At 34.7% G+C, this 20,607-nt stretch overlaps 1 protein-coding gene across 4 annotated transcripts in view; it reads right to left on the reverse strand.

Moving 5' to 3' along the window:
• The window catches only part of LOC138750405 (contactin-associated protein-like 2), a 2,015,431-nt gene that overhangs the window by 695,057 nt on the left and 1,299,767 nt on the right, over window positions 1–20,607 (reverse strand). The window lies entirely within an intron of this gene.

Here is a 20,607-nt window from a genome sequence, read left to right on the forward strand (position 1 = left end):
AATTACAAAATTCCTCATTAATCTCCTTTTGATTAAAAGTAATACCTGATTTCTTTCTAATCACTGGTATAATCCTAGATAATTGTTCCTTTTTTAATTACCATGACAAAACTTTATGAGCTTTCTCACCCCATTCATAAAACTTATGCTTAGTTCGATTCATTAAACATTCAAACCGATATGTTTGTAATTCATTATATTTAAATTTTAAATTAGTTAACTGATTCTTTTGCGTTTCGGTAGCATGTTTTTGAAATTCTTTTTCAATAGCAGTTATCTTTTCCTCTAAGTCTTCAATCTCTTTAATTCTCTCCTTCTTTACTTTAGAGGCATAACTGATAATTTGGCCTCGCAAAAAATCTTTCATTGCATCCCATAAAACAAAATGACTAGAAACAGAATTACAGTTAATACCAATAAAAATTCCAATTTGCTGTTTTAAAAAACTAATAAATTCTGGTTTTTGCAATTGCATAGTATTAAATCTCCATCTTGAAGCTTTCTGAACATCTTGTGAACTCAAATATTCTAATAATAATAATAATGAATGATCTGAAACCAATAGAGCCTTATACTCCACAGATGTAACCCTATCCTGCAAATGTGCTGATATTAAAAAAAAATCAATTCTAGAAAAAGAATTATGTCGCGAAAAATAAAAAGAAAAATCTTTCTCTGTCGGATTAACTCTTCGCCAAATATCAATTAAATTCAAATATGCCATCATATTAATCACTTGAATTGCCATCTTAGACTTCTTAATTACTCTTGGATACTTGTCCAATAAAGGCTCCAAGACCACATTCAAATCTCCCCCAATCATCACATTAGAGTTCGATTGCCCAAGTAATAAAGACATATCCACAACAAAAGCTGTATCCTCAACATTAGGAGCATAAACATCAAGCAAAGTCCATGCCTCATTAAAGATTTTACAATTTAATTTTAATAATCTTCCACCATTTTTCTCTTCATTCTGTAACTGAAATGGTAGATTCTTATGTAGCAAAATTGCCACACCTTTTGCCTTAGAATTAAACAAAGAATAAAAAACTTGCCCAACCCATTCATGTTTGAGTTTCAAATGATCCTTATCTGTAAAATGAGTTTCCTGTAAAAAAGCAACATCAACTTTTAATTTATTTAAATAAGCAAGTACTTTCTTACGCTTAATAGGATTATTGAAACCCTGAACATTAAGAGAAGCAAACTTCAATTTAGACATTTCTTACACTCAATAAAACACAACAACAAGAAACAAGCAAAAAAAAGGAAAAAAAGAGAGAGAAAAAGAAGAAAAAAAAAACCCAAAAAAGAAAAAAAACCCTTAATTCCCCTTTGAAATTACAACCAAAAACTAAAAAAAATAAAAAAAGTTATATAAAAAAAATTTAATTATTTAAAAAATATTTTAAAAAAAGGCTTCACTCCCTAACCCAAAAATTAAAAAGAAAAAAAAAACAGGTCGGAGGTCACAATTACCTCCTCCTGTTTAAACCGCCTAATGCGGTAACTCCCCCAAAATATTGGGTGTGAGATAACTCACACGCAGCTGATGACTTCTGGAAATTGGTGCCCACCCAGTTCCCTCTCCCAACTCCCATCACTATTTAAAATCTTCTCAACAAAAATAATAATTAAAAAAAATTTTTTTTTTAAAATCAACTTTGCCATTGCGACCATCGTTTCTTCCATTTCTTCCAGAAATCAAATTCCATTCTTGCAGCTCTGCCCTCTTTGGAGACCGTGGAGGACTACGTCGTTCCTGGAATTGCATAATTGGTAAAGACTGAGCAAAATCCATAACTTCTTTAGGATTATCAAAGAACTTTGGTTGATATCCATCCTGAAAAATCTTCAGTACCGCAGGGTATCTAAATGTTGCCTTATATCCTTTTTTCCACAATAATTCTTTCACAGAATTAAATTCACGTCGTTGAAACATAATTTCTTGACTCAAATCCGGATAGAAGAAAACACGATTACTCTTAACCATCAAAGGAGATCTGTTTTGCTGTGCATTTCTAATAGCCATACGTAAAATAGTCTCTCTATCACAGTAATTTAAACAGCGAACCAGAACAGGTCTTGGATTCTGTCCTGAAAAAAGGTCTCCTTCTCAAAGCTCTTTGATCCAAACCTCCTTTAAAAGCTTTGTTACATCAGTATCTGGAAGAGCTGATATAACTGGTGGTATAGCAGTCAAATAACAACTCTTTAACTCTCCAACTGGTGGCGCCCCAGCTAATTCAGCAGTCAAAGTCTCAGTAGACGTTGTTTGAAATACTGGCATCCGGCCAGCCCTTTGTTCTAAAGGCAGCTGAAAACGACCTTCAGAAAGACTTACGGAATCAGAACAGAGCTCCAAGGCCAAATTCTTTGCTTCTTTTCCTGGATCAATTTCACGCTGAGTCGTGGCTTTTTGTAAACAAGCAGGCTCAGATAATTTCGGAAAATATAATTTTTTAACAATCTGTTGATGTTTCCTTTTACTTTTTTTTAACAAATGTACCATTAGGTATTAATTCAACATCTCATACTATTTATAAACTTTTAAAAAAAGTTTTAATGGGCACTTAAAGACAAAACAATAAGTTAGAGTCAGGAGAGGACTGGAAGGCACATCTGTTCCTTACGCCATCTTGCCACACCCCCCCAGGATATTTTAATTCTTTAAAGTTATTATCTTGAAGGATCTTTTCTGGTCCCAACACATTAATGGTATTTTCAAGAAAGCTTGTCAGCACCTCTATTTCCTCACGTGTGTGGACGTTCGTTATGACATCAGAATCCCTGGCAAATTTCTACAGATGTGTGGTGGAAAGTGAGCTGTCCAGCTGCATCAAGGTCTAGTATTGGGATATCAATACCCCTGAGCATAAAGACCTCAAAAAGGTAGTGAACACAGCCAGGACATCATAGGCAAAACCCTCCTCATTGTTGAGAACATCTACAGGGAACACTGCATATGGAGAGCAGCAGCAATCATCAAGGATTCACACCACCCAGCATACGTTCTGTTCTTTCTGGTACCACAAAGATGTATAGGTACCACAAGACTTGCATCACCAGGTTCAGAAATAGCTGCTACCCCTCCACCATCAGACTCCTCAACATCAAACACATTAAAGTTTCATCTCTGGAAAAGATGAAACATGCCTCAATGCATCCATTCATTTTGTTCTATACTATAAATTATTTGAATGATGGCACGAATTAAAATTATATCATGGAATGTGAAAAGGCTTAATGGACCCTTAAAATAGAGAAGGATACTTGCTCATATTAAATGTTAAAGGCAGATATTACTTTCCATTACCATTTACCTTCAGAAGCTAAAATCAGGGGTGTCTCCATTTTAATTCAACATAATGTCCTATTTCTACTCCATAATAGCATCATAGATAAAATGAGGCACTGTATCATCCTCACTGGGACAATGCATAATAAATCTATTGCTTTAGCTAATATTTACACTCCAAATGTGGATGAATCAGTGACTTTTCAAAATTCTTTGCTCTACTACCAGAATTTATCTAAATATTCATTAACTTTAGGTGGGGATTTTAACTGTTGCCTAAGCACAGTGTTAAACCATTGTTCAAATAGAAAGGTTGATCCCTCCAAATCAACTTTCTTATCCAATATGAGAATATCTGATATATGGAGATTTTAAAATCCCACTAGTAAAAATTATTCTTTTTTTCTTGCATGTGCACTGTGTTTATACCAGGTTAGACTATTTCTTAATTGATAATCAATTGTTTAACATTATTAAATCATGCAAATATCAAGGCATAGTTTTATTTGGAGTAAGCAAGTATTAAAAAAACAGTGGCAATTTAATACCATATTACTTAAGAGCAAAGGGTTTTTGACTTTTTTTTTAGAAAATCAGATTCAATTTTTTCTTGATGTTAATTCAACCCCAGAGATTTCTAATTTCATAATCTGGGACGCAATGACAGCCTACTTATGTGGTCAAAATGTTTCATATATAGCTAGCATAAACAAAAAGACCAGGATTGAAAGAATGGAGTTGAACCATCATATTAAAAAGATAGATCTAGAAATTGCTCAAAGTAGAAATCAGAAGTTATTTAAAAGAGCCGAACTCAAAACCAAATTTGATCTACTTTCCATTGAACAACAGATACTGAGAACTGTGAGTCAACTGTATATCCATGAGAGAAATCTGTCAAGTTACTAGCCAATCAATTGAAAGCTATTTCAATTAAAACAACAAATCAATAGGATTTCTCTCCCAGATGGTACAATAACCACTGACTATAAATGACATCTTTAGAAATTTCTATTTTAAACTTTAATCTTCTGAATTTAACAAATGAATATGATCTGATGAATGGTTTTTTTACATTATTTGGATACACCGATGATATCACGGGTTTGAAAGCTCCAAATTTACAAGAACTGCAAAAAGCACTATCCTCTCTATAATCAGGCAAATCTCTGGGTCCAGATGGATTTCCAATGGAGTTTTACAAATTGTTCTCTAAACAACCTATTCCACAACTAAGCCTAGTACTGAATGATTCATATCAAATAGAGAAATTACCTTCTTCCTTTAGCGAGACTGCCATTTCTGTGATTTTAAAAGAAGGATAAATACTGTGATATGAAGATTTTATCAAAAATAGAGAATATTTTACTGGGAATAATAAATTTTGACCAAATGGGTTTTATTAAAAATAGATATACTTATCATAATATTTATAGATTAATGAATATTATAAATTCTTCTACCCACTCAAATGAATGTATTCTTTCCTTGGACACTGAAAAAAACATTTCGTAGAGTAGAATGGGAATACCTATTTACCATTTAAGTACATTTTCATTTTGGACCAGTTATTATTCAATGGATAAAACTGTTAGGTGTCAACAAAAACATCAATTCATATTAATTCTTAGCAATCAAAGTTTTTAAAATTACAATGAGTCTGGTTTTTGGTAAAGTAGTTGAGCAAATTAAGATTTTGTAAGCTTGTTTAGAGGACCTATTGAACCTAGGTTTTTTCTATATGCAGATGATCTTTTACTTTTTGTGTCCACTCCAGTGCTATCCATTCCAAAGATATTGTCATTACTTACATGCTTTAGTAAATTCACAGGATATTAACTTAATCTGTACAAGAGTGAACTATAACACTAAAAGCCCCACTTCCCTTACATTCTATGATCCTTTTTAAATAGTGAAAAATCAATTTAAATATCTTGATATTACAATGACTAAGAATTTAAAAAAATCTCTTTAAAGAAAATTTTGTTTTTGTTTTTTTTTAATTTAATCAGATTATAATGATTCTCTCCAGAAAGTTACCACTTTCTCTAACTATGATAAGCCATGTTAATTAAATTAAAATGAATATTTTACTAAAATTTTTTATATTGATTTCAATCATTACAATTTTTTATTTCTAAGTCTTTCTTTGACTCATTGGAATCATCTATTATCTCATATATATATAGCAAAGAAAGAAATCAAGAATAAATAAAAGTTATTATCAGAACACAAGAAATAAAGGAGGACTGTCATTACCTAATTTTAGATTTTTATTATTGGGCAATGAACATAAGGAATATGTTATTGTTCTTTCAGTTAGGTAATACAGATGACTGCCCCAAATAGATGGAAACAGAATTTAAATCCCTTAATAAGATTTCTTACAGGTAGCATTGGGCTGACATTTACCTCTTTCTATTCCAAAACTAACAAAGAATTTAATTATGAGGCATAAATTGAATGTTTGGTGTCAATTTAAGTGGAATATTTCAATATTCCACTTGTCCAACATTATAATTTTTTCTATTTTCCACATTACTGCCACACATTTTTTTTGCAACTGCTATACTCAAAAATTGAACTTAATATTTATCCAGCTTCAATTTTACATCTTGTCAACATTACTTCATAACCTGCTAATCTTACATTTAATTTGCACAGTGATATTTCTGGTTTTGATAAATAGACTATAACATCATCTACAAATGAACTAACTTTTTTATCTCATTGTCTCTTCTAATTATTTTTATCAAAGGTTCTTTAGCTAAAGCAAACAAAAATGATGATAATGGACATCCTTACCTGGATGATGTTACTAATAGAAAAGGCTTTGATATTTGCCTATTGGTGACCACTTTAGTTTTTGGTCTTAACCAATTCATAAAAACATATGGAATTCCAAACATACTTTATACATTAAATAAAAAGTCTAATTCTAACCTATAAAATTGCTTTTTTCTGCATCTGGCGCAACTGCTACTATTAGATTTTTTTGTGCTATACCTAATAAACTCATAAATTTGGCTATATTATCAACAGATTGATTTTAACACAACACATTTGATCCATATTTATTAATTTTGGTAAATATTTTGTTCATCTCTTACCTCATAATTCAGATATAATTTTATAATCTGTATTTAATAATGATGTAGGTCTAAGAAGGTTGTAAAGGATCTTTCACTTTTTTTGGAATAATTGTTATTCATGCTGTTTTAAAAGATTCTGGCATTTGATTTTCTGATTTTTTAATTTGATCTAATACTCTCATTAATATAGGAGTTAAAAATTACTTAAATTCTTTGTAAAACTCCAGAGGGAAACCATCTTCCCCCGGGGCTTGAGTCACTTAACCACAGTGTCAACAGAATCCTGTGTGTTATTTTCTCTTGAAGCTTTATGGTTTTGTAATGACATCAGAAATTCATATACTTCTATCTCAGAGAAAGGATTAGATAACTCTAATGTAGTAAATATTCTTCTTTTTTCATCTTTCAGAGACTCTGATTGATATATTTTTTTATAAAAATTCAAAATTATTATTTATTTATTGTCTTATAGGTGATTTGACCAGTTTCCTTCTTTGTTACAATTATTATTCTTGATACTTGTTCTGTTTTTAATTGCCATGCTAATACTTAGTGAGCTCTTTCACCTTATTCATAATATTTCTGTGGAGTTCTCATATCTCTTCTATTTTATAAATTTGTATTGCATTAAATCTTAATTATTTTGCTTCCAATAATCTTTTTTCTCTTCATTTTTTGAATATGCTATTCCTTCTCTAAATGTAATATTTCCCTTGTCCAATTGGTCCACCTCCATGTGTTCTTTCTTAATCTTAAAAGTACACCTTTTAAAAGTATTATTTGACCCCTTAAATATGGCTTCAAAGAATCCCATATAATTTATTTGTTCATTGCTGAATTTTCATTATTTTCTAGAAAAAAATGCATCTCTTGTCGCATAAAAAAAATCACAAAAATCTTTTCTCTTTAATAATGCTTTATTAAATCTCCATCTATAACTTATATTTTGTTCATCATCCAAAGCAATTGACAGAACTAAAGTTGAATGATCTGATAAAACTCTTGCTTGATATTCAACCTTTTGAACTCCAGTTTGTAACTGTGCAGAGATGATAAACATATCTATATGTGAATATGTCTTGTGTCTAAAAGAATAAAAAGTCTATCACTTGGATGAGTTCTTCTCCAAAAATCTATGTCTCAATTTTTTCATTAAACCTGTTGTAATCTTATAATTTTACCACCTGATCTATCCAATTTTGGATCAAAGGTAAAATTAAAATCTCCCCCTACTAATATTTTTCCTTTTTCATTTACTAATTGCATAAAAACCTCATATAATTTTTCCATCATTTACATTTAGTGCATACACATTTAATAAGGTCCAAAATTCTGAATAAATTTGACAATTAACCATTACATACCTTCCTGCTGTATCTATAGTTGTATCTAATATTTTAACTGGTCAATGTTTATATATTCATATTACCACACCTCTAGTTTTTGAATTAAATAAAGATGCCAATACCAATCCAATCTCATTTCAACTTTTTATACTTTTTCATCAAATAATTTTATTGTAAAAAAAGCTATATCTACTTTTAATTTTTATATACATTTTTTTCCATTTTGTTGTGTTCTGTAGTCCATTTGTATTAATACTAGTAAAGTTCAATTTCCTTTGTCCATCTACCCCTCATCTCCCAATCCTCTCATAATATTAACCACATATCTCATAATGTTCTTAAGAGGGGTGCAATAGAAAAAGAAAAAGTAAGTATAAAGAAAAAAAGAAATCCCCCCCCCAAAGGCATGTGATATTTTTGTCTTTAAAACTCTGATCTGTACAGGATATGGTTGAAACTACATTTGACCACATGATTCCATAGAAGTCCGCTCCACTTTCCCAACTAACTCACTTGAAATGCAATACAGTCTCCTGTTGCATTATGGCTATGCATTCATATTAATTCAGAGTTCTTTTAAACATATATACATCACTCATAGATTAAATGCTTCCTCCTAATTAAAGTCTCTCGAGATTTTCAGTTACATCTTAATTCATTCAATCATAGATTCTTTTCAAGTGTCACCAACCACCTGCCTCATTAGGCTCTGTACAGAACCTGTTTTTCCCATCTGGAACAAAAATTTTCAAAACTGCTGTATTCCTCAAGACAAAGGAATGACCTTTTGTTCCATGTTAAATTCTTGTCCATTTTTTTTTAAACATAGCAAAACTTATATAGGGGTAAAAGAAAATCATGTTCCCATTATAAATCAAAGGTGACTGTCTTTCTTTTGCTTGTTTAGCTGCCAGTTCCAAGATCTCTCTTATTTCACAAGAAATAAATCTAACCATTACTGGTTGTGGCTTTGGTCTCAGTGTTCTATGTGCTCCTTCAATCTAAATGACTCCTCAAAATTCAGTTACCCCAAAAAATTCCAGAATCCAACACTGTAAAAACTTCTCAATTTCCTATCCTTCATCATTTTCTTTAAATCCAACAATCTTTTTGTTATTCCTTAAGCTAAAATTTTCTAAAATGTCAATTTTTTCCATTAATTGATCTTTTTTGTTGCAGCCGCTTCTACTTGCGCCTTGCTGTTCCTTAATACTTTGAACTTCAAATTCATTTACTTTAATTTTTTTCATCCATAGCTTCAAATCTTTTATCCACCTGCTGAATCATTTTTTCCCACTTTCCTTGTAAAATTCTTATTTTCAGTTATACTTCCTCCACATTTTTTTTAAACTTCTTCCATTACTAACATGATAGATTGCTGGAAACCATCCATGCAATTTTTCAGATCAGTGTAGAAATAAAAGACTCTTTCATTTCCTTCACCATTCAGACCACAAAACCTTGTTCAGAACATATTCCTTGCTCTTCTTATCCTCTGGAGCTGGAAGCTTCTTGGGTCTTGTTTAAAATTGCCTCCATTTTTAAAAAAAAAATCTTCTTCACCCATAACAGGCAGCCATTGTTGGGAGAGATCCTGCACAGCAGTGTCCAAAGTCTCTCCAGCTCCCAGCTTGAATCCCTTAGGTGGTACCTTACGAATAGCTCCTGGATCCTTCCTCAAGGAAGGCCTTTCTTTATCTTGATCTTTTTCTTGCTCAGTTTCTAGTTACAACAGCTAGTTTTTCTTTCTTTGGTGGCATTTTAAAATGTTCTTTAAATCTTTACACACCTCTTCTATTTTTCTTAACTTTTTCAACCTTTTTTGACTTCATTTTGAACTTTTTCAAAGAGAGTAGGGATTTGCAGTCTTACCCCACATCATCATGTGGCACGCCCCCCCCCCTTTTGAATTACAATTTACATATTTCATAAAGGTATAATATCTGCCTTATATTATAAAATATTGAATTTAAAAATTATTTTTAATTAGGATCAAAACTAAATGAGAGAATGATCTTATTATATTTATTTCAGAAGAAGATTAGATTTCAATTTGTCTCCCATTCATGACTCATCTCTATGCACGAGACACAGTTTGATTCAATTTAAAATGGTGCATATAGCACATTTTTCTAAACTTAAGCTCACTTGAATCTACCCAGATATCAACTCATTGAGTGAAAAAATGTAAAAGATTTGAAGCCTCTGATACATATGTTTTGGTTTTGTCCCAATTTAGCAGAGTATTGGACAGCTTTATTCAGAGCATTTTTGGCCATTTTTGAAATTGATCTAGAACCACGTCCTTTAATCTTAATGTTTGGCTTCTCGGGTGATGGAAACATATATTTAAGATCTAACCAAAAATAGGTCTAAGCATTTTCTACATTACTGACTAGAAGAGGAATATTGCTTAAAAGAAAAGAGAACTTTCCACCCATCCATGAACAATGTTACTGGATATTATGACCTTTCTAAATTTGTAAAGAAATCACGCATAATGTTATGAAGATTAAGGTCTCATTAAACAACTTATTAAAGTCTTGGGGTCCATTTATAGCTTACTTTTATAACCGGAATGATGAAGGCATGGGGATGCAGTAAATAGGCTTGATTTCAAGTCTGCTCAAATACCACTTTCAACCTGAGTAGGTGGATAGGGATTAGATCTTCACAATCAACCGTTTTCTTTTTTCCTTTCCTTTTTTGCTATTCACTGTATGTTTAGATTGGAATACGCGTCCATAAATTATTATTTCTATATGACATGATATCAGGTATATTTAATTTATATGGACTTTTCTTTTTCTTTGGCTTGGCTTCGCGGACGAAGATTTATGGAGGGGGTAAAAAGTCCACGTCAGCTGCAGGCTCGTTTGTGGCTGACAAGTCCGATGCGGGACAGGCAGACACGATTGCAGCGGTTGCAAGGGAAAATTGGTTGGTTGGGGTTGGGTGTTGGGTTTTTCCTCCTTTGCCTTTTGTCAGTGAGGTGGGCTCTGCGGTCTTCTTCAAAGGAGGCTGCTGCCCGCCAAACTGTGAGGCGCCAAGATGCACGGTTTGCGGCATTATCAGCCCACTGGCGGTGGTCAATGTGGCAGGCACCAAGAGATTTCTTTAGGCAGTCCTTGTACCTTTTCTTTGGTGCACCTCTGTCACGGTGGCCAGTGGAGAGCTCGCCATATAACACGATCTTGGGAAGGCGATGGTCCTCCATTCTGGAGACGTGACCCATCCAGCGCAGCTGGATCTTCAGCAGCGTGGACTCGATGCTGTCGACCTCTGCCATCTCGAGTACTTCGACGTAAGGGGTGTAAGCGCTCCAATGGATGTTGAGGATGGAGCGGAGACAACGCTGGTGGAAGCGTTCTAGGAGCCGTAGGTGGTGCCGGTAGAGGACCCATGATTCGGAGCCGAACAGGAGTGTGGGTATGACAACGGCTCTGTATACGCTTATCTTTGTGAGGTTTTTCAGTTGGTTGTTTTTCCAGACTCTTTTGTGTAGTCTTCCAAAGGCGCTATTTGCCTTGGCGAGTCTGTTGTCTATCTCATTGTCGATCCTTGCATCTGATGAAATGGTGCAGCCGAGATAGGTAAACTGGTTGACCGTTTTGAGTTTTGTGTGCCCGATGGAGATGTGGGGGGGCTGGTAGTCATGGTGGGGAGCTGGCTGATGGAGGACCTCAGTTTTCTTCAGGCTGACTTCCAGGCCAAACATTTTGGCAGTTTCCGCAAAGCAGGACGTCAAGCGCTGAAGAGCTGGCTCTGAATGGGCAACTAGTTAGTATGGACTTGTAATGTATGGTTATATAATAAAACTCAAAATAATTTTAAAAGTTTCATTTAAGGACCCTTTCTTTTGCCCTTTTTAAAAAAAATTCTCTGTATTGCAGTTTGTTTACATTTCTTTATTTATTTACATGTGTAGAGTTTTTTTTTTGCATTACAAATAAGGGATAATTCTACCTTGGCCACAGGATTGTGTATAATGTCATGTATATACTCTGACAATAAATCTGGGGGTTGTGCCAGGCAATCACAGACAGTGTGTGAAGCTATGAAATGTGCAAATGAGAGCTGGAGTAACAGGAAGAGTGGGAGTGTAATGAGACACATTGATGTATGGTACAGTACATATTTGAGAGAGATTCGTGGTTTACAAGTGATGTGGGGTTGATTATATGGAGGGACATTATAGGCTAATAGTTCATTCATAGATATCAGACTTATATGCAAGGTCACTGAATTAATTGTAGCACTAAATGCTTGATGATTGACTCCGTGCATTGATCAAATTTGCTTTATTTCTTTGGCTTGGCTTCGCGAACGAAGATTTATGGAGGGGTAAAATGTCCACGTCAGCTGCAGGCTCGTTTGTGGCTGACAAGTCCGATGCAGGACAGGCAGACACGGTTGCAGCGGAAAATTGGTTGGTTGGGGTTGGGTGTTGGGTTTTTCCTCCTTTGTCTTTTGTCAGTGAGGTTGGCTCTGCGGTCTTCTTCAAAGGAGGTTGCTGCCCGCCGAACTGTGAGGCACCAAGATGCACGGTTTGAGGCGATATCAACCCACTGGCGGTGGTCAATGTGGCAGGCACCAAGAGATTTCTTTAGGCAGTCCTTGTACCTCTTCTTTGGTGCACCTCTGTCATGGTGGCCAGTGGAGAGCTCGCCATATAACACGATCTTGGAACTGACTATTGTCTTAGGAATTTTCTGATCTGTGTAACATTGGCCTACACTGCTACTGCCTTCAGGTTTCCATCAGAAAATTATACTGGCTTCTCTGACCCATGCTCTGACTCCCACTGCTCACCTAGTCACTGAGCACCTTCCTTGAATGGGTTGTAGACATGACTACAACTAATGACGACTAGATATTATTAGTGCTAGATGCTTACAAGTTCTGTCTTGTAGCTGTGGAATAAGACAATGTCAAAATCAGGTTAACAAGGTTGCAACAGAAGTTTATTGTGCATCTTACCTGAATTTATACCTGCATTACAATCCCAGTGTCTGCTTTTAGTGCAATCTATCTTCACGTGATGAAGTTTATGTTTAAGATAACTACAGTTTCAGTGAAAATATGTTCATTTGTGTGGTCTCCTCTGTTCTTGACTGGTATCATTAATTAGTTTCCATCATGCTGTAAATAAGTCATTATTATATCAGATCAGGCACAGACAGTAATCAAGAAATTTATCTCCTGAAGACTTTTCGGCAGTTACATCAACATTGCTAAGAACAGCTCAAAAAATTAGCTGTTTATGATCTCAAGTGACTACAGACAGAATCTAAACAGCATGCAAGGTTCAAATGCATCAGCAACTTTAAAACCTTTTATTGATTGAAGCTAACATGATAATTTGACAGAAGGAAAAAAAAAATCACAAGGATAAAAAGTTTATAGGTTTTCAATGTCACATGACATTGCACCATGGAGCATTTTATGACATTGCACCATGGAGCGTTTTATGACATGACTACTGTGGCAATGGACACACAACGGGAAAGCTCTTGTTCAGTTTACCACAATGCACTTTGTTTTGTGCTTTTTCCAGATACATAATGAGAGAAGATACTTTTTCTTGGAAACAGTACATCCATGAAAGAGGTCATTTAAAAAAAAAATCACAATTACTTTTGCTCTCCAATTTTTAAATGACTTCATTCCATGTAAACCTGGCTTAGGCTGATGAGAGCAATGACTCACTTCAATAATGTATCACATTTGCTGCGCATTATTCAGTATGGAATTCTAATATTTATTTATTTATTTATTTTTTAAATTTTATTTTTTTATTTTTCACACCATAAATCACAATAGCCATGATATACACTTTTTCTTTTTCACACATATTTATTGACATCACAATAGTGGTTGGATTCAGTTTTGTGTAACCTTTTGGCTGACAGAGGACAATAATTCACCCTGAATACATCCATTTGGCTTAGACTAACTTGAATTTAAAACTCATCTGGAACAAAAAACATCAGCACAATTGCTATCGAGACTGACAGAACTTCCTTAAACTGATAAATGATTTTCAGCAGAAATTCTGTCATGGTGTCAACTCCCATTCGAAAAGACATTGAAGAGCTTAGTAAACCATAGTAAAAAAAAATTATTATTATTTATTGTTTGATTATATATTGTTGCAAAGATAATGATTAAATTCATTTCTTAAACTTGTAAATGCTGAGACCTATTTACATTATTTGAAGCTTTTATTACATATTATTTCTGATTCATGCTAACATTTATGAGACACCTATTTAAGATAGGCAAGGTGATTTTTTTTTCCCTGATAGATGTTGCGTGCCTTTGGAACTCTCTTTCTCAAAGGTCAGTGGAAGCAGAATCTTTTGAGATTTTTTTTTCCTAATAAGTGAACATGCTTAAATGAACAATTTTAAGGTGTTGAACAACCTGGTCCTGCGCTAGTTTGTGATACATTTATTTTATTTTACAGTTCAGAATTTCTTTATTGCAAATGTTGACTATTTTCTTTCCACAGACCTGCTGAATACTTTCAGGATTTTATTTCCAATTTAATGAAGGTTTTGCAACTTTCTCACTGGAATTTCAGAACAGTGCCATGAGGCATTAATTTCTTAGAAAGGATCTATCATTAACATAATTGACCCTTCAAAGTGCTAAGTTGAAGGAGAGATTACATTGGCACTAGAGCCATTTAGCTCTTCTCACAGAAATTACTTTGATGTACAAACCAAACCTCAATTTACCATCAAAATGTCTCTGCACCCCTCATGTTATCCATGTTCTTGCCATTATTATTTTAAGGCTTACATAAACATTATCACATTGCTGCTTAAGGAAGCATCCTGTGTATAAATTGACTCTTAAGCTTCCAACAGTTCAACTGATCACTTTTTAAAAGGAAATGTTCTGTGAGTGATGTATACCATCGTGTCAGTGCTATTACTCCTCCCATGCTTTTTTTAAACCTTGAGTCCTCTGGTTGAAAGAAGCATTTTGTTTTCAGCAAGTCTCGATAAAAGGTTTGTATACAAATTGTTGACTGACTGTTTAAGCCATTAATGCTGTCTCACCTGCTGAATGGATCTAAGAATTTTTGTTTGCTGAATAATATATTCGTGACTTGTATAACACCTTTCAGGAGCTCAGTAATATTCAACAGAAAATATTGAAAGATAGTCTATGGTTCACTATGGAAAACATATCAACCAATGAGCATAGTATGCAGGCCATTAGGAACAGCGCACCTGTTCTGATTCAGAAATGAAAGAAAAGCAAATAAGGGTTAATTGAGGGATTATTTTGGCTTGAACATTGGGGGAAAATCTACTACTTTTCATTAAATATTATGCAGGATCTCAGATCTGAAAAATTGCCATTGGAGAAAGGTACTAAAGACTATGCAAAGCTCCAGCTATCCAGATAAAGGACACAGGCTTTGTATGTGTACAAGTTTCCAGCTTCGCACTTGATTTCAAAATCACCCCATGCAAAGGATAATGACACTAGCACCCAATTACTTGCCATCCATTTAACTGTTCATCTAACAGCAGCTTTGACTTATCGTGGTCTAACAAGTGTGTTTTTACTTTAAAGCTCCTCATTCCATTTGCAGACAAGTCAAGTTTTCAGTGAGCATTGAAAAAGTTATTTTATGAAATGGGAAATTAAGTAGTACTTTGAGACCACCAGATCCAGATGGACAACTTATAGAGACATTTTACCAGTTGGGTGAAGTTGTCAAGGTGACATGAGGTGAGGGGAATCATTGACCCATGAGATTTCCAGACAAATGAACATTCAAAAACACTGTCAATGGTCAGGAACTTGCAGCATGGTCACAAGACAGTGAAGGCCAGTGCCTGGTGGAAGAATGTAGTCAACTGAAACAGAGTAAAATATACAATAACATTGCAGTAAGTTCATGCATAAATATCTTCAGGTTTTAATAAAGGATGCACATAGCAGAAACACAAATTTCTCTCCTCATTTCATCAGGACCTACTAATCCTTTCCCTTTTTTTAAAAAGATATTTGCTGACCTTATTTTTTCATGTATTTATCTCATTCACAAAAAAATTATTTAATTGACTAATTATCAGTGAATTTACTCAGAAGTTGCAAAATGTTGTCTGTGCAATCTCAACAACCACATCCCATCAATATATTTTCAAACTTTAAAAGTTCAAAGCTCAGATTTATTGTAGGAGTACACACATGACACCACATAAAATACTGTGATTTTTTTTTCCGAGGGCCAGGCAGAATTTCTACTGATAGCTAGTGCAAAAAAAAATGCACTTAAAGGAAGATACGTGTTCAAGAGAGAAATATAGACAAAGAAAGCAGTGTGCAAACTCTCTATGAAATACAGAAAAAAGTAAATATTCTAATAAATCAATTCTGCTTCCTCAGGAGTTTGCGGAGGAGCTAATGGAGTTGTTCAAGTGAACCGGTATGGACTTGAAGGGCCGACATGGCCTGTTTCCGTACTGTATGGTTAAATGCAAAATAAGAGTCCTTAAATGAATCTCTTATTGATTTTGTGGTTTACAAGTGTATGTTGGAGAGGTAGCAATTGTTTTCGATCCTAGGGATACCAAGTATCAATGTTGTATCAAAGATTGTGTCTGGCGTTACAGAGACACACAGCAAGGAAAGAAGCCTTTCAGCCCATTGTGTCGACCTGACCAACAATCATAATTTACATATATCCCATTTTATTCATTTCACCTAACCTCAGTGGAAACATCTACATGCATTTAATCTATCCATAACCTTCAATTTTATGACCCACTGAGTTACTCCAGAATTTTTTTTGCTTCACATTCTAGCATCTGCAATATCTCACATGACTCCAAGATATTAAGCTGTGATGGTCATCAAATTAAAAGGTTAACATCCAGATTGAGTTGGTGGTGAAGAAGGTGAATGCAATGAGCCTTCACATTAATGCAATCACAAAGAAGGCTCGCCAATGGCTACACTTTTTGAGGTGTCTGAGGAGATTCAGTATGTCACTGAAGACACAAACTTCTACAGGTGTATCATGGAGAGCATTCTGGCTGGCTGCATCACTACCTGGTATGGAGGCACCAACTCTCAGGACAAGAATAAACTCCAGAGTGGTGTTAACTCAGTCTGCAACATCACAGGCACCAGACTTTACTCCATCAAAGATATCTATCTTAAAAAAGCAGCCTCTATCCTCAAAGACCCCACCACCCAGGCCATCTGCTACCATCAGGAAAAATCTACATGAACCTAAAGATGAGCACTCAATAGCACAAGGACAGCTTCTTTACTGCTGCCATCACATTCCTGAATAATCAATGAACTAAAGACACTGCCTTATTTTTTGTGCACTATTATTTTCCTTTTTCTATAGTAAAGTTGTAAGACGATTATAATATGAATGTTCGCATGATGACGCTGTGGCAAAAAAACAAATTTCATGACAAAATATTCTGATTCTGATAATGACATTAATTTCTTGAGGATTATCAAACAAGAGCAGGATGTAATGTTGAGACTCTATAAAGCACTGCTGAGACTTCACTTGGAGTACTGTGACTGGTTTTGGGTGCACCTTATTTCAGAAAGGACGTGCTGGTGTTGAAGAATGTTCAGAATGATACTTGAATGATAACAGGAATGAAAGGGTTAGGGTTACGAGGAAAGTTTGTCTGCTCTGGGACAGTACTCATTGAGGTACAGAAGGATGAGGGGTGATCTCAGAGGCATTTTAAATGCTGAAAAGCCTGAACAGAGTAGATATGGCAAGGAATCTAGGACAAGAGGTCACACCTTCAGGTTATGAGGGTGACAATTTGAAACAGAAAAAAATATTTATCCAGAGGGTCATGAGTGTCTGGAACTTGTTGCCCAAGGCAACTGTGGAAGTGAGGCCACTGGGTGTATTTAAGGCAGAGATTGAGAGGTATTTGATTAGTCAGGGCATCAAAAGATACAGGGAGAAAGCTGGGAAGTGGAGCTGAGTGGGAGGATGGATCAGCTCACGATTAGAATAGTGGAGTAAACAAGATGGACCAATGAGCCAACTTTTGCTGCAATATCTTGTGATCTCTTGTAATAAAATTCCAGGTCTAAATTTCAAACTGTTCTGAGTAATTTGAGTGCAGGAAAGCAAAAACTGAAGAGAAAGAAATTATTTTTCCTCATAGACCTAGACTCCACCACTATACTCACTTACATGAGGGGGAGGGGGAGGGGGGATTTTATAGTATAATGGCAATTTAAACTAACACTGCATGACTTTGGGATGAGGAAGGAAATTGGAGTAACTGGAGGAAAGCCATAAGGTCACATAATGAATGTCCAAAGTCCATGCAGTGTACGCAAGAATTTGGGATAGAATGCAAGTAGCACGAACAGTTATGCACCAGTTCTGCTGCCTGCACCTTTCATACAGATGCAGAACAGTGTGTTAATGAGCTTTCATTTAATAGAATCATAGAACACTACAGTACAGAAACATCCCTTCAGCTTATCTAGTCTATGTCAAACTACTGTTCTACTTTGTCCCATTGACCTACATCTGGATTAAAGTGAACCATACACACTCCCACCCATGTTTCTCTTAAATGTTGAAATCATACCCATATCCCCTACTCCCACCTATTCCCACTGTGGTGGGAATACTTCATTCCCACCACTCTGAGGGAAGAGATTCCTCCCCACCCCGCCCAATGTTTCCCTTAAATATTTCAGTTTTTGTTCTTAACCCACATCCTCTTGTTTCTGTCTCAACCAACTTCAGCAGAAAAAAAAGACTGCTTGCATCTATCCCATCTGTACCCCTTATAATTTTGTATACCTCCATCAAATCTCTCCTCATTCTCCTTCACTCCAGGGAACAAAGACCTAACCTATTCAGCTGTTCCCTTTAACTCACCTAAAGTCCTGTCAACGGACCTGTAAATTTTATCTGCTCTCTTTCAATCTTATTCATTTAACAATTTAAAACAAGAATGAAAATAAAACTGCCTGAGAAATAGTTTCAATACTCAAAAGAGCAAAGATATATTCCTGATAGATGCACATACTCATGCTCATATGAATTATTTATGAAAATGTTGTGTGAAAAATCCACTCCTGATCAATTTGCAAAAATCAAACTGCAGACAGTCATAAGAACATCTCTCAGAGTTCAACGATCAACAACTACATTATTGTTTTTCAGTGTTTGCCTGAAGGCCTCAGAATACAGCAAATGGCTGAATGAATAAGGATGTTAAAAAGCATAAAGATAATTGACCAAGCAACTTTCATATTTATCACAATATTTATCTACGTAAAATATTAGATGAACATGGTGATTGAAGTTTTTCAATCAAATCAGGTAGAATAAAGTTGATCCTGCATTATTTCCTCTTTGCAATTGAAATATCAATATTCAGAATGCTGTTGATGCCAAAAACCAAAAATAAAAATTAATCTAAAACACCAACTGCAGAGATGCTGTATGACTTAAAATTTCCCGCATTTTCTTCTTTCCTAACAATAAATCTAGTGTGACTGAATTTTAACCCAATTAATAATTATTTTTTAAATTTCAAAAATGAGTTTTAGTACTATACAAATATTCATATTATATTCCAGATTCTGAAGAGAACAAAAGGGAATAGTATCCTGATATGCTTACTGCACAAAACTATCTAGTTGATTTTTGCTTACCTATATTCTTTGGAATTTAATGTATTTTTTTTTTGCATGGAAAATGATATCTTTTCAACATCCAAGTGCATGTTGTATGATACCCAGACCCAGGGTCCAAAAGGGAGCTCAGGAGCCAAAGAAGTGGGGCTGGGAATTTCCTGAAATCTCAGAAAATGTTTGCATACATTTTGTGAAGACTAGCATTCACATTTTGTGTGAGCCTACATAATTTTATATATCGCAATTTGTAGAAATTATGATCCATAATAATTATGTAGTTTGGGGAAATAAAATTATTTGCTTTCAACATCTAGGATCACTGCATCGGTATGAATTAATGAGGATTGAATGGGGAAGCAATGGAGCCAGTCTGAGAAGGGCCCACTGCCCCGCCTGCCCGCATCATTTTTGTCCAGAAAGTTCTCAAAGTATATAACCTTTAATGGAATATAAATACTACATATGTATATTAGATACAATTATCAAAAACTACGTTGTGTGCTTTTTAAAAAAAAAAGAAATACTGCCCATAAACACATTAAAATAAAATTTTGCTTTAGAGTCTCAAGTCCAAAACAGTTACCAAACATGTGATCAGCTGATGTGTGGCCACTGGTCTTAGCCGTGGCACCATCACGGCATGCAAGTAAACACGGAGCTCATGCAAATATTTAACCCAAAGAAGTAGACTAATATTTGCCCAGGACGGTATCCCAGTGTGTGAATCCAAGGGATCTGGGTTTTTTTTACTGGCATGAATGTAGAATTTGTAATCATGTTTGAATCAAACAGCTAGTTTTTTTTACTGAGGGTGGGTTCACATCAGTATTATGGTGTAGTGACTGAAGATCACAGATCAGCAAAAAAAATCCATTAAAAAAAAACCAAGTCATACAAAATTGACCACAATTTACTGGCCCTTTTTACTGGATAACTGATAACCAATATGCCAACTGGGAAAAGATTGTCATTTTGACTTTTTTTCAGATGTAAAAGTATAAATTATAAATCCTCTCTCACAAATCAGGAGGCCAGAAAAAGCAAAGAACAATAGGAAAATGGAAAAAAAAGAGGTCAACAAACACTCTTACAATTTGAATTAAGAGCGATTTAAAAAAAAAGTCATTGAACTTACTTATAGAATTGGAGCAAGAAGAAACGGTTAGAAAACTCAACCCCAAACAAGGGGCAG

The sequence above is a fragment of the Narcine bancroftii genome, chromosome 1, assembly GCF_036971445.1.
Source record: "Narcine bancroftii isolate sNarBan1 chromosome 1, sNarBan1.hap1, whole genome shotgun sequence".
Taxonomy (NCBI): domain Eukaryota; kingdom Metazoa; phylum Chordata; class Chondrichthyes; order Torpediniformes; family Narcinidae; genus Narcine; species Narcine bancroftii.